The sequence below is a fragment of the Limulus polyphemus genome, unplaced genomic scaffold (genome assembly GCF_000517525.1).
Source record: "Limulus polyphemus unplaced genomic scaffold, Limulus_polyphemus-2.1.2 Scaffold955, whole genome shotgun sequence".
Classification (NCBI taxonomy): Eukaryota; Metazoa; Arthropoda; class Merostomata; order Xiphosura; family Limulidae; genus Limulus; species Limulus polyphemus.
Window position 1 is genome coordinate 67938 of NW_013666565.1, and position 12940 is coordinate 80877.

The 12940-nt window shown below is 33.7% G+C and overlaps 1 protein-coding gene across 1 annotated transcript in view; it reads right to left on the reverse strand.

The window, feature by feature from the left end:
• LOC106461426 (leukocyte elastase inhibitor C-like) overlaps positions 1-9581 on the reverse strand; it is an 11966-nt gene extending 2385 nt beyond the window's left edge. The window contains exon 1 of the mRNA XM_013921245.2: positions 9530-9581. The gene's annotated coding sequence lies outside the window, so the exon portion shown is untranslated. The remainder of the gene's footprint in view (positions 1-9529) is intronic.
• Positions 9582-12940: the final 3359 nt, after the last annotated feature.

Below are 12940 nucleotides of genomic sequence, written 5' to 3' on the forward strand. Positions count from 1 at the left end.
GTTCTTTCTTCTGCTTCTTTTTTATTACATGATAACTGAAAAACCAAAGCAATGGTGTCAACAAATTTCACTGAGGTGACATAGTTTCAAACGGAGTATCCGGTTTTATAAGTTTTATTAATAACTAATAGTAATTAAAAAACGCATAATTCTAGTGTAAACGATGTTATCATTACCCCTTGAAGTTAGCTTTTTTACAAATATTTGATGTTCTTTTAAAAAGCTTAAGTACAGGGTGAAACAGGAATTACCAGAAAATAATAGATAAACAATAAATATTACAGTTGGAACCTTATTGTATTTAGAACTTGATTATAAGTACAACCTTCCTATATCTATTGAATTAAAAAACAACAACAAGCAAACAAGTAAAGAAAAAATATTTTCAAAAAAAAGGAAGTAAATGTATGGATGGCTAATATCAATCCTTCAAAAACAATGCAAACAAGATAGTAGGGATGGCACTTGCATCATCACTAAATAATGGCACAAGCACACAGTGTAGTAGAGTGTTAACAGACAAAAACAGGATAAATTAAACTCCATTGTGTCTGAATAGTTATATGTATTGCTATTTGTTAATTCTTGCTATTAGGTAGGGATGGTGCAAATGCCATCTCTACTATCCTGTTTACATTGTTTGTGAATGATTGATATTAGCCATCCCTGCATTTAATTCCTTTTTTGAAAATATTTTACTTTATATATATATACACACAGTGTGATTATAAAGAAAGTTTCGCAGTTCAGCACGTCTTATCTCACAAATAGTATAGCATAGAAAGATACAATTGCACAGCGGGGAAGGTGTGTGTGTAAAGTTATCGTGTAGATGCAAATGCCACAGTTGTTATGTTGCCACTAGGGATGTCATTGTACTTTCCTCCACATGTTTCCCATAGGTATAAACGGGCCTGTAAATCGCAGTGTAGCTCATTCAACCAACACGAAACTGACAAGTGTGTAGAGAGGTGAACTAGTTAAAAATGTTGCACCAAAGAATGCAGTGCTGAGGAAGCTTTAAGAAAATACCTTAAAGTACTTCACATCCACAGCCGGCCTTGTTCCAGTGTTGCCGTGCGTATGTTAACAAACACAATTTGAGGAGACAGGTTGCAACCACCGATATCTACCGAAACTATTGCTAAGGTCAGCCAATGTGTAGCAGAACAAGTGCACAAGGGTACAGCGGAGCACGCTCTGTCGCCTTGTGTCTGTAGTTGCCAATTTTGACTATTCATAAAGCTCCTCGTCAACTTTGCAGCTGTGTCCTTACAAGACACTTATTCAGACACTTTAGGAGATATATTTAACACAACATGTTGATTTTTCGTTGCAGTTATTGGCAAAACCGGAAGTCGATGACAGATGGCCTGCCAATAACTTATGGACTGATGAAGAGCACTTCTCCATTTCTGGAAGTGTCAACACATACAACTCTTTATCTGAGTGAAAACTAATACACATGTCAAATTTCCTTTACACCTCCATGATGTTAAGGTGACAGTGTAGGAAGTTTTCGTAAATGACTTTGTTGTTGTACTTCAATTTTTTGAAGAATAATCAGCACATGGAATGCAGATCCACATAGTCTGTGCTATATGGTACCATGCAATAGTCACAACCAATGTGGTTCACATGTTGAAGTAACGAACTATGATAATTACTACGGTTTTCATACAGGATGGTGCCCCACCACACATTGGTAATCAAGTGAAATACACTTTCAGAACAGAATTATTTCACGTCACTCTTCTTGTGAATCACCATCTCGTTCATTGGATCTAACTGTCAGTTTCTGGTTGTGAGGGTATCTGAAGTATCATGTGTACAATGCTAAGCCTCGCACAATTCCACATCTCAAGGATGCAACTGCTCAGGAAGGGTCCAGTATAGCAGATTAGATGTGCATTGTTGCTGTAACTTCCATCATTACACAGATACAATGCATTTTAAACGTTGGAAGAGCACATTTTTAATAGTTGCTGTGATTTGTCAGACAGTGGGTCACACTGGGGCTCCTGCTGACAACAAGTGCAAACTGTGGCAATAAAAATCCCTGTGTTGTTTCACCTTCCCATGCCATACCGTTTGTGAGATATTATGACGAGCTGATCTGAAAAACATTCTTTATAATTACCCTATATACATAGTTCAAAAGTAAAGACACGGTGAAAATGGCACTGCATTCCACTACAATAACAAGATATTGTTAAAACCTAATTTCATTCATAGCGTGCCTTTAAAACGTAGAAATTTATAGGACTTATTAAGACGGTAATATAACTATCACATTATGATAAAATAATTATTATAAAGAAACATGATTAAATTTAGTAACAAAGTTGGCCTTGACATTCCAGTGGAACTCTAGAACCAAAGAAGGTAATATGAAAGTAAGGACTACGATTTCACAAAATTGTTTCTGTCCAACGGCACACTTTTACTTTTAGATTTAGCACCACAGTTGCTGAGCCGGCATTAATGATAGACTTCATTGATGAATGCTTGAGGGCATCAAAACTTTGGGGGCACGTAAAATGGTGCTGTATTGAAGTGCATAACACAGTAGTTATGTAAAGAAAAAGCCAGAATAACAATGTCATGTGGCAATTTCTTATGTATCTAAAAAATAGACAAACAAAAAAGTATCTATTTTTCTTGACCATATTGTATGATATATTCGTCAAAGTTTAATGAACTCAATATATGAGGAGACAAAAGTCGGTGTTCAATTTTTTTAAATATACTGATTCATTGTTCTCACTGTACCGCTTTGTAGGCGATTTTTTAACCATCCTAGTATTTTACTGACGTGTGACGAACGTTTCGTAATATACTTATTCCATCATCAGCAAAATCTGAAAACAAGGTGTATGGGCGCCTGAAGAAAATTTACATTCTTAAAGAACTGAAATTTTTGAAGATTTTTTTTCCAAATACAAGCATATTCAGGATGACTAAATGTATTACAATCTCAAATCCCGTACTTGTACAATCTCGTAAACTGTTTCAATGGCTCCACTTTAACAGTATATAAAATGTCTATAGAAGACCAAATTACAAAGTTTGACCTCGACGTATTTCTTATTCACTGCTTATTTGTAGCTTCAAAAACTGCGATAAAAATGAATAACTAAGTACCTTTAACAATAAACTATAACCGTTTCGCTTCTTTCATTGGGCTTTGTACCTCGACAAAACAGTTCGTATTGGGAACTGACATATATTTAAATCATGAATTCCTTTTGAACTTGATAAAATTGTTTGTACTCTGTTATTGCATTGTTCATGATAAGTATTACAAACATTTCAGAAATTAATAAAACTTTCTGGTGTACCAAATTATAAAAATTAAACTTCGTATATTTTACGATAATATCAGAATATCATAAAATATCGTTTCAAAATAAATATAACGGAACTCAAGTTAATATGGTATAATAAATGTAACTGAAATAATACCTTCGCTATAAAAACAAACAAACTGAGATTAAATTACAGCTAAGTCTGTAATCACATAGTTCTTGCGTGCAGGAACTAAAATATAGACCAGCGGCCAATATGCCAAAAGGGCTCTAAATCTTGAAATACTCCTATTTATAATGTAGCAATATTAAATTAATATGATATTCTACTCTGGTCTCTGTTGATCACGAAACGTAAAATTGAAGTAACCAACTATCTGCAGAACTATGGGATTCATGTTTTCGCTCTTTGGTAGTTATCTTTAGTTTTCGTTGCTAAGTGCAACAATGTTTAATATCAAACAACTGTATGAACAGCATCAAAACCGTCTGCCATTTATGGCAAAATGAATTGAAATGCTAAAAGTCACAAGTGTCTTTAACATAACAATTGTTCATAAACACAATTACGTGTGAAATGTTGCCAACACGGAAATTTACTTATCTGATGATAACTTGCGTTTATATTGGTCAAGGAAAAGTTTAATTATAGGTTGTACTTATGTATATGCTAGTCATATGTTTGTTTTAATGGTAACGTACGATAATACTAACCAAACTTTTATGGGAATTGACATATATTTCAATCATGTCCATGTTATTAAATAGTTCTTCTTACTGGTAATGTGTTCTCATGCTGGTCACACCTTTAGTTAATGACAGGTTTGGCTGATACTAATTAACATGTGGCTAGTAAGTGTGCTAAAAGGAAGCGTCCTTAGATAAACTGATAATATCTGCATGAAAAGTGGTCTATTTTGGTTTACAAAAACCTCTATTATCTATACATGTATCACAACAAGTTAAATATATTTCGAGAATAATCGATGTGTAAGTTTCTGAATCGAACATTAACCTTTTCTGTACGGTATCTCAGACTAAAATAACAGAACTGTCATTTCAATGTTTATTTTATAAAATTATTGCGGTGCTTAATATTCCGAATAAACCATTTCCAAACAGAATAGTATTGACTATTTGATTTGTATAACAAAGTGGTCTGAGAACACGAAAATGAATAGAATAAGTAAGTCTACACGAGCTGGACATTAGATAACCAATAACCTTCCGAAGAATTGTCAAACTTTCAAGGATAGCGTGGTTCAGTAGCTTTGCCCTTTAGACTCTTATTCAGATTGTCCGGAGTTCGAGTGTCTGGCTCGCATCATGCTGTTGTGTTCTTGAGCAAGAGACTTTACTTCAATTCTTTCAATCTAACCAGCTGTTAGCTGAGGGTTGACATTCAGTGGACTAGTATCTTGTCCGGGAAGAATGTGTCACAATTCTCACCTGCTTGTGCTAATTAAGTGGGTGTTCAGTACCGAATTCTGAGTGCGAACTCGGCATGGGAGGGATTTGAACTTTGAATTAGGGATATTTTCCTTCCCTGAATATTACTCTATGGAAAAGCGACATCTAGTCATTACCTTAGTCTAAGCAGAACCACTTATTTAGTATGTTCTCCCATCCACAAATATAGTCTTATGATACCTACTAATTGAATACAATTGTTAATGTTTTATGACATTCTTATAAAAATGTACTTATTAATGTTTTTTTCAAATAAACCATGCTATCTATATTAAAGTCCTAATTTTAACTCAGTTCTCTCTCCCCGTAATAAGAATACATGATTTGACAATTGTAAGGTATAATGTATTCCACTCTTCTCGTCTATTTTCCTTGAACTCATGTATGTTTCGACGTCTCTTTTATCAACTGCACGTTTTTTATGGATTCTTCACATGTTAATTTATTAATTGTGCGTTAAGAGATAATGTTTGCATTCTAACTCCTCCGAGCCTATTGGGTCAATCTCAACCAAAATTTGTATCTAAACATTATCAACTATAGGGAATGTACGAAGGGGGTCAAAATTGAGCTTAACCCTATTTCTATTTTGTTAATTACTTTAAGTCTATTGAGTCAATCTAAAAAAATTAGCTCTTTAGACAATGTTGAATATTCTAAAGGGATTTAAGATCAAAGTATGAAAGTTATTTAATTGTTTCTCAAACAACCATACTTTCCTCATGGTCAAAATCTTGATTTGTTGGTTGATGGAAAGCAAACTGCAAACGTTGTTTATGAAGAAGCTTTGTTGTAATTTTAAAATTTTGAGATAAAGTTTATGTTCAAGTTATTCTTTGAAATATATGATTGCTGTTAAACGTGCATTGTTTTAATTATATTTAAACATTCTCCATAAGATGACGGGTATTTCAGCTTGTGTAAAATAAGATGCTTAATTCTGATATGTTTTTCTGTCGTTCGCAAAGAACACATCCGTTTAAGCATTCGTATGATTTGAGGCTTTTTTGTGAGATAAAACATAAAAAAGGGTCTCTTATTGGAAACTTGTCTTCAGTAACTTCTAATCGTTGCATCACTTGTAGAACATCACATCTGAACTAACACTGAAGCCAACTGAAAGAGATTCGTGACAATACTTACATGACCATTATACAGGTAATTTTTCTTCGTGACAAGAAACAACTACACTTCAGGATTATTCCACCATACACTGCATAATGAGAAACAATTTTTGAAGTTCTTAAAACTAAAAGAAATAATTCTAGATACCTGTCGTTCTTATTACCAACAATTTTCCCAAAAAAAGTATTCATTTGTCTTTCCCTCTATAAATCCACTTTTGTATTCATGCAAGCACTTCAGTCAGTCAAACAGCATGAGATAAAGCTGCATGGAATCAAAAAGAGTTTTCTGTCCATTTGTTGGCAGTACATAATCCTTTGAAATTAACTCACAGAGACGGGAAACAACCCTTAGAAATACGAAACTACTGTTATTTAGAATTTGAACAGCCTTTAGAAATATCAAAAATACTATTATTAAGGATTTGAACAACCCTTAGAAGTACAAAAATAATATTATTTATGATTTGAACAACCCTTAGAATGACCAAACTACTGTTATTTGTGGTTTGGTAATCTTATACACAGTATTTATCAAAAACAATTGTTCTTAGATATTTAAAGTGTTCATGATATTATCTGAAGTCATTGGATTTATTGCCGAAACTTTTCCATTATTCATTTTCTCAATAATCGATGGCACAAAAATAGTTTGGAAGATTTATTTTCTTTGGTTTGTATTCCTGGACAAGAAGCGAATTTTACGTTTTTCGAGGGGGTGGTTAATGAACGTTCTGACCTTTACATTTTAAGTGGTACCATTAAATGTTACACATTATAAGGTTCCCATCTTAAGATTGTTTTTTTTGGTTGGCCTTTCATTCAGCAATTTGGATAATAATGCCTGCCGCCATCATGTTAAATCGGTAGGCAAATTCCTTTAAAACGAAAAACTGATCACATGAAGTAGCTTGCATGCTTGCGACACTTCGGTACTATCAAGTATGTATGTATGTATAGGATGCTCAAGATTGAAGTTTGTTTTGGAATTTCGCGCACAAAGCTACTCGAGGGCTATCTATGCTAACCGTCATTAATTTTGAAGTGATAGACTAAAGAGAAGATAGCTAGTCAACGTCACCCACCACCAACTTTTAGACTACTCTTTTTACCAACGAAAAGAGGGGCTGATCATCACATTATAACACTCCCACATCTGAAAAGACGAGCATGTTTGGTGGACAGATTCAATTTAGCGTACATACATGTGCCTACATGTATAATGTATATCTCAAGATATTTATAATTACGAATCCCTCCGAGATTTAACAGACTTACGAAATTTCTCAAATTTTAGATATTTAGAATGAAAGCATTTTTCAAAGTTTTAAATGTTAATTATTAAGAAAACTTTTGGGATTAGAGTGTTTAAAAAGTGTTTAGAACTTTAGAATACAGGAATCTCTCTCAAATTTCAGATTTTAAGTAAAAACCGTCCCAAGTTCTAGATTCTCAGTTTTACGGCTTCTGCCAATTTTTAAGAAATTATACATGGTATTACTTTTTGCTTATGACGCTAAAGATTGGGTCCGCATCTTTTTAATGAGGCAAGCTAGCGAAGAACCACACAGAAAAGAAGTGGTTCCTTATATTACAAACTAGCGAAAGTACCCAATTAATAACCCGAGCGAAGTCAGTTACTTTCGCTAGTTATTAGAAAATGCTATAACTACTTTAAAATCACATTTGTTTGAAGTTAGCACAAAGCAAGACAATGGGCTGTCTTTGCTCTGCCCACCACGGATATCGAAACCATGTTTCTAGCGTTGTAAGTCCGCAGACATGCCGCTCTGCCACTTGGGGCTTAAAATCACAATTGTATCAACGTCTTTATTATTCTTATTATTAAACATTATTAGTATTACTTTTGAAATCACATGAACCTCCATAACTATACCGATATATTTATTGTTGTTATTATTAAATACTATTACTGCTATTAAAATCAAGTGAACCACACAATCATGCAAACATTTTATTATTATTATTGCAAATACCAAACTATACAAGAACGCCCTACATTATACTGCGTTTGAGTTTTATTTGTTGTTAAACACATAGCTGCTCAATAGACTGTCTGTGATATGCCTACCGCTGGGATAGAACCCTGAATTTTGACATTATAAGCCCTCGAGCTTACCGTTGAGTAACTGTGGGGTGGACAATGAGGTTGAAGGAGGTTTTCCCATTGGATCAAGTAGTAATGAGCAGCTAGGAACTGATCACGATTTGTATAATATATAATCATTTTCAGAAACGTCTTTATGATTATCATATAATATTATGCCTCCCTATGGCTCAGCTCCCTATGGCTGTGGGCTAAAAGCATATAATCCATTATTTAGTCCTGTGCTTAACAGCATGCCCCCTGTGGCACAGCGGTATATCTGCGGACTTACAATGCAAGAAACCGGGTTTCGATACCCGAGGTGGGCAGAGCACAGATAGGCCATTGTGTAGCTTTGTGCTTAACTTCAAACTAAGCTTAACAGCAAACAAACAAAAACCGTAGTAATTAATTTTGAATTATTAGAAAAATATTTTATGTATCTGTAAATAATTTAATTCAATAGATGGAAAAAATGTCTATGAATATATCTTAAGAATTGTTTGAGACTACAAAATATGTTTACATATAAACGTTTGAAAAGAATCTAAAAATAATCGTGTGATATCATTTTCTCCTTAAAGCCATTAACACAAATGGAATGAACAGAATCTATATAATGAAGCACGGGTTAGATTTCTGAAAGTTTAACTTAAAAATAAAATCCACTTTCAGAATAGTTTAAATATGAAAATTCCCCTCAAAAATTGTACATTGAAGTTAATTATTTCAACGTTTATTCATCTCATAAGTTAAAGAACAGAATTATAAAAATTTAACTCAAATAAGAACAACGTAGCTAAATATATTAAACAAGTTAAACGTTGAAACTAGTTTTCTTTTTCATGTATTCACGATGTCGATGAACCCACTTGAAGTAAATGTAAAGTAGAGACGGCTGATGTGGGTATTATAAACTGTTATTTAAAATACAAAATAAATAACATCCTTTTGACCTGCTCAGGTCATCATCAGATTAATAATGACTTTGAAAAAGTTACCGTTATTGATCATAAGACTTATAACGGTCACTTTTACAAAATCATTCTTAACCTGATGATGACCTAAGCAGGTCAAAGCGTTGTTACTTGTTTTATGTTTTAAATAAAAGTTTATAATACCCACATCAACCGTCTCTACTATATACTATATGCATGTTCTCCAAAAAATATACCATTTCATTGTGCTTATGAAATGTTGTTTGCCAATTTATTATTGCAATGAATCAGCACATGGTTTAGTATTTTCTATTACCGCTGAAACATTGGATTTTGCTTTTTATCTTGCAGAATTTAAATGTTTGCTACAGTAGTTTAAGTCTAAACCTATATAATTATTTAAACAGTATTGTCACTAGCTAATAACGATTACGAATTCTTATTTAAATATAGCATTTTTCAGGTCCGTATCAATAAATAGAAAACTATCTTACAAAGTACATCTAATTTGAAAATACTCGAATATTACGTCTTCCTAAACCTTATTAGAAACCTGTTACTTGAATCTCATACAATACTTACTTGTGTTTTCGATCCCACCACTGTAAAGTGTAGTCACGCAGGTACTGAAAGGAAAGTTCACGTATGAGACCCAAAGCAAAGCTCAAAGAATTATCAAGATGTAAACAAAAGTGGTTTGTCCACTTTCTATAAGGCCAATGGAAAGCAACCATGATTATTTTGTTTTTCATCTCTGTCCCTAACACTCTTGCTCAACAAAGGGTGAAACCGGTAGAACACCTATAGTTCGTTTAGTTAAACAAGGTAATAGTATCAATTATTTAACGTCATACATATTTTCTTCTTTTATTTTGAAGCAATAAACAACAAAATTATGATGTAATTTGTTTTAAACATGCAAAGAAGTACTTGTCCTTGAGCGCGTTTCTTCTTCATATAGATTATAGCCTTACATATAATACATGTACTCATTTACTGTACATCTGTGTAACCAGCAGTTTTTATGCCCACGTGTAACAACTTACATATAATACATATACTCAGTTACTGTACATCTACGTAATCAGCACTTTTTATTCGCACGTGTAACAGCTTGAATTGTTTTAAAGCGCTTTACCAGCATTCTTAATAGGATATGTTGTTGTTTAGAATTTTCCGCCCAGCTGTTTAAGACCTATCTAATTATAGCCGTCCCTAACTCTGAACTGATAGACTAGAGGAAAGGCAGCCAGTCAACAGCACATACTTCACAATTCTTGAGTTACTATTGCCTGGACGAATAGTGGAATTTCACTGTTACTTGTAAAGTGCATTCACGGTCTGAAAATTGCGGAACGCGTTTCTGCGGCACCGGGACGCAAACTTGGGATCCTAATTCACAATCCAGACACTCTAAACATTAAGCCACGTCCGGGTTTCATGGGAAATGCAAAAATACAATGTTTTATATTGGGTCACGATCGAACCTTAGACCTCTCGCACGCCACACGAATGCCTACCCACCAACTGAACTGAAAGGTTAACCCACCAGCAGTTGCTAGAGAACTTTTTAATAATTCAAAAAATCAACACATCGATATACATATAACCGTTACTGATTTGTTTTGGTCAAGATACATAGTATCAAACTATGTTTAACACTGCTGAAATTTGTCATTTGTGTGTGTATGACATACCATATTTATTGTCCGATGTATATTTGTGTGTATACGACACCATATTTATTGTCCGATGTATATTTGTGTGTATACGACATACCATATTTATTGTCCGATGTATATTTGTGTGTATACGACATACCATATTTATTGTCCGATGTATATTTGTGTGTATACGACACCATATTTATTGTCCGATGTATATTTGTAATGTGTGCCACATTTTGAAGTGGTTGTGTTTAATGTGGATTTTATAATTAAGTCTCTTCAATAATTTACTCTGCTGAAAAAAAAAATCCAACAAGCAACACAAAACAATGCACAATTGTTGCGTGAAAAAAAAAAGATATGGTACTAAATATACAACAAGAGTGATTTTGTGTGTGTGTGTGTGTGCTACTTCATTATCGAAAATATATGTTAAGAGGGTCTCAGTAGTCACATCTGGTAGTCTTGATCACCTTTGTGATTTCCACTTGCATACAGCACGCATATAGCACGAGCATATTTCATTTTGGTTTGTTAAAGTTCGCAAAGGCCCAACCAAATCCGATAATAATTAAATACAGTAAAAGAATAAAATGTAAACAAATCAAGTGAAAATAATTATTAGAATGAACAAGTACCCTTAACCGTCATTTTATACACACGAAACAATACTGATATCGTGGCATTTTAATGAATTAAGTTTAAAGTTCTTTAAATTACAATTTCTTCATTATTACAAATAATTGGTATGGTACGACCTGGTGGTTAGGGCGCACGACTCATATCTGTGAATCGTGATATCGGAACTTGTCGCTGAACCTGCTCGCTCTTTCAGCCGTAGGAGCATTATGTAACGGTCAATCCCACTATTCGTTGATAAAAAGTGTTTCAGAAGTTGGCGGCGGAGGATGTTGACTAGTTGCCTTCCCTGTAGTTTGTCATTTGAAAATTATGGACAGATAGCGTACATAGCCCTCGAGTAGTTTTGCGCGAAAATAAAAAAAAAACAAAAAAACACATCCAAATAATTATCTTTCAATATTTAAGCATCAGTTTGAATCATTTATTTTCAATAAAAATATTTTTAGAATTGCCATTATCCAGGGTTATTATCATATAGCACCAGGTGTGGCCGAGTGTTTAGCGTATTGGAATGAAGATCAAAAGGTTCAAGGTTCGAGCCTTAATATGCTGCTGAACACGTTCCACACTTTCAACTGGAAGAGCATTATAATCCCGCTATTCAGTTTTTATTTCCTAGATGACATTTTGAAAATAATAATGCCAGTTTTCATAGACCAACTGATTGTTTGTTGATTGTTTTGAAGTTAAGCACAAAGCTACACAAAGGCCTGTCTGTGCTCTGCCCACCACGAGTATCGAAACCAGGTTTCTAGCGGTAGAAGTCCGCAGACATACCACTGTGCCACTGAGGGGAGGGGGGTTAAGTGCGTATAATATACATATCTGTTGTAGTATTAAGGTATACTGATTTCTTAAGGTAAGCTAAAACAAATCGGCAATATACAATAGATATAAAAAGTGGTTCGCACTGTATAAACCAAACATGAACAACAATGAATAAAAATGCAATGCAAGCTAATGAAAAAACAAACAAATAAAAGCTTTAGAATTCTACTCTCTCTAGCTGGTTTAGATGGTCAGTTATGTAAAACTAACTGGCTTATAAAACAGAGGGAGATTTATTTACTTATGCCTAAACAAACACAAGAATCAAAATCGTCATATCTTACTTGTTAGGTCAAACTGAATCTCTAGTACATTATTCCACAATCCAAAATTATCAATGTCAAAAATATTCTCACATTCAAGAGGGATAAATATTCCAGCTTTTACTAGCTTGTACAAATTACAATATCACCCCTTGACTTAAATATGAATTGCACCAGTGGAATGATAGAACAAAAAGTATGGTTAGGCAGATATAAGCCTATATAGAGTGAACATCGTAACCTGTGTCTAAAATAGAAATAACATAGCGGTTCTTTCAACTACAGCACTATTGATGCATATATTTTAATTTACGGAAAGTTAAAGGTAATTTTTCCATAAACGTAAAATTTGATCAACCTTTTTCTGATATGCATTACTCTAGAGTTTAATTACATATATGTTCTCTGCTGGGAAAACGATATGTTTACGGACTACAACGCTAAAATCCGGGTTCGATTCCTCTAAGTGGACACAGCAGATAGCCCAATGTGACCTTGCTCTAAAGCAAGCAAGCAACCAATTATATATATATAAATATATATCTGAAGTGAATATATGTTCGTTGATTTTTGTAGTTAAGCGCAAAACTTAA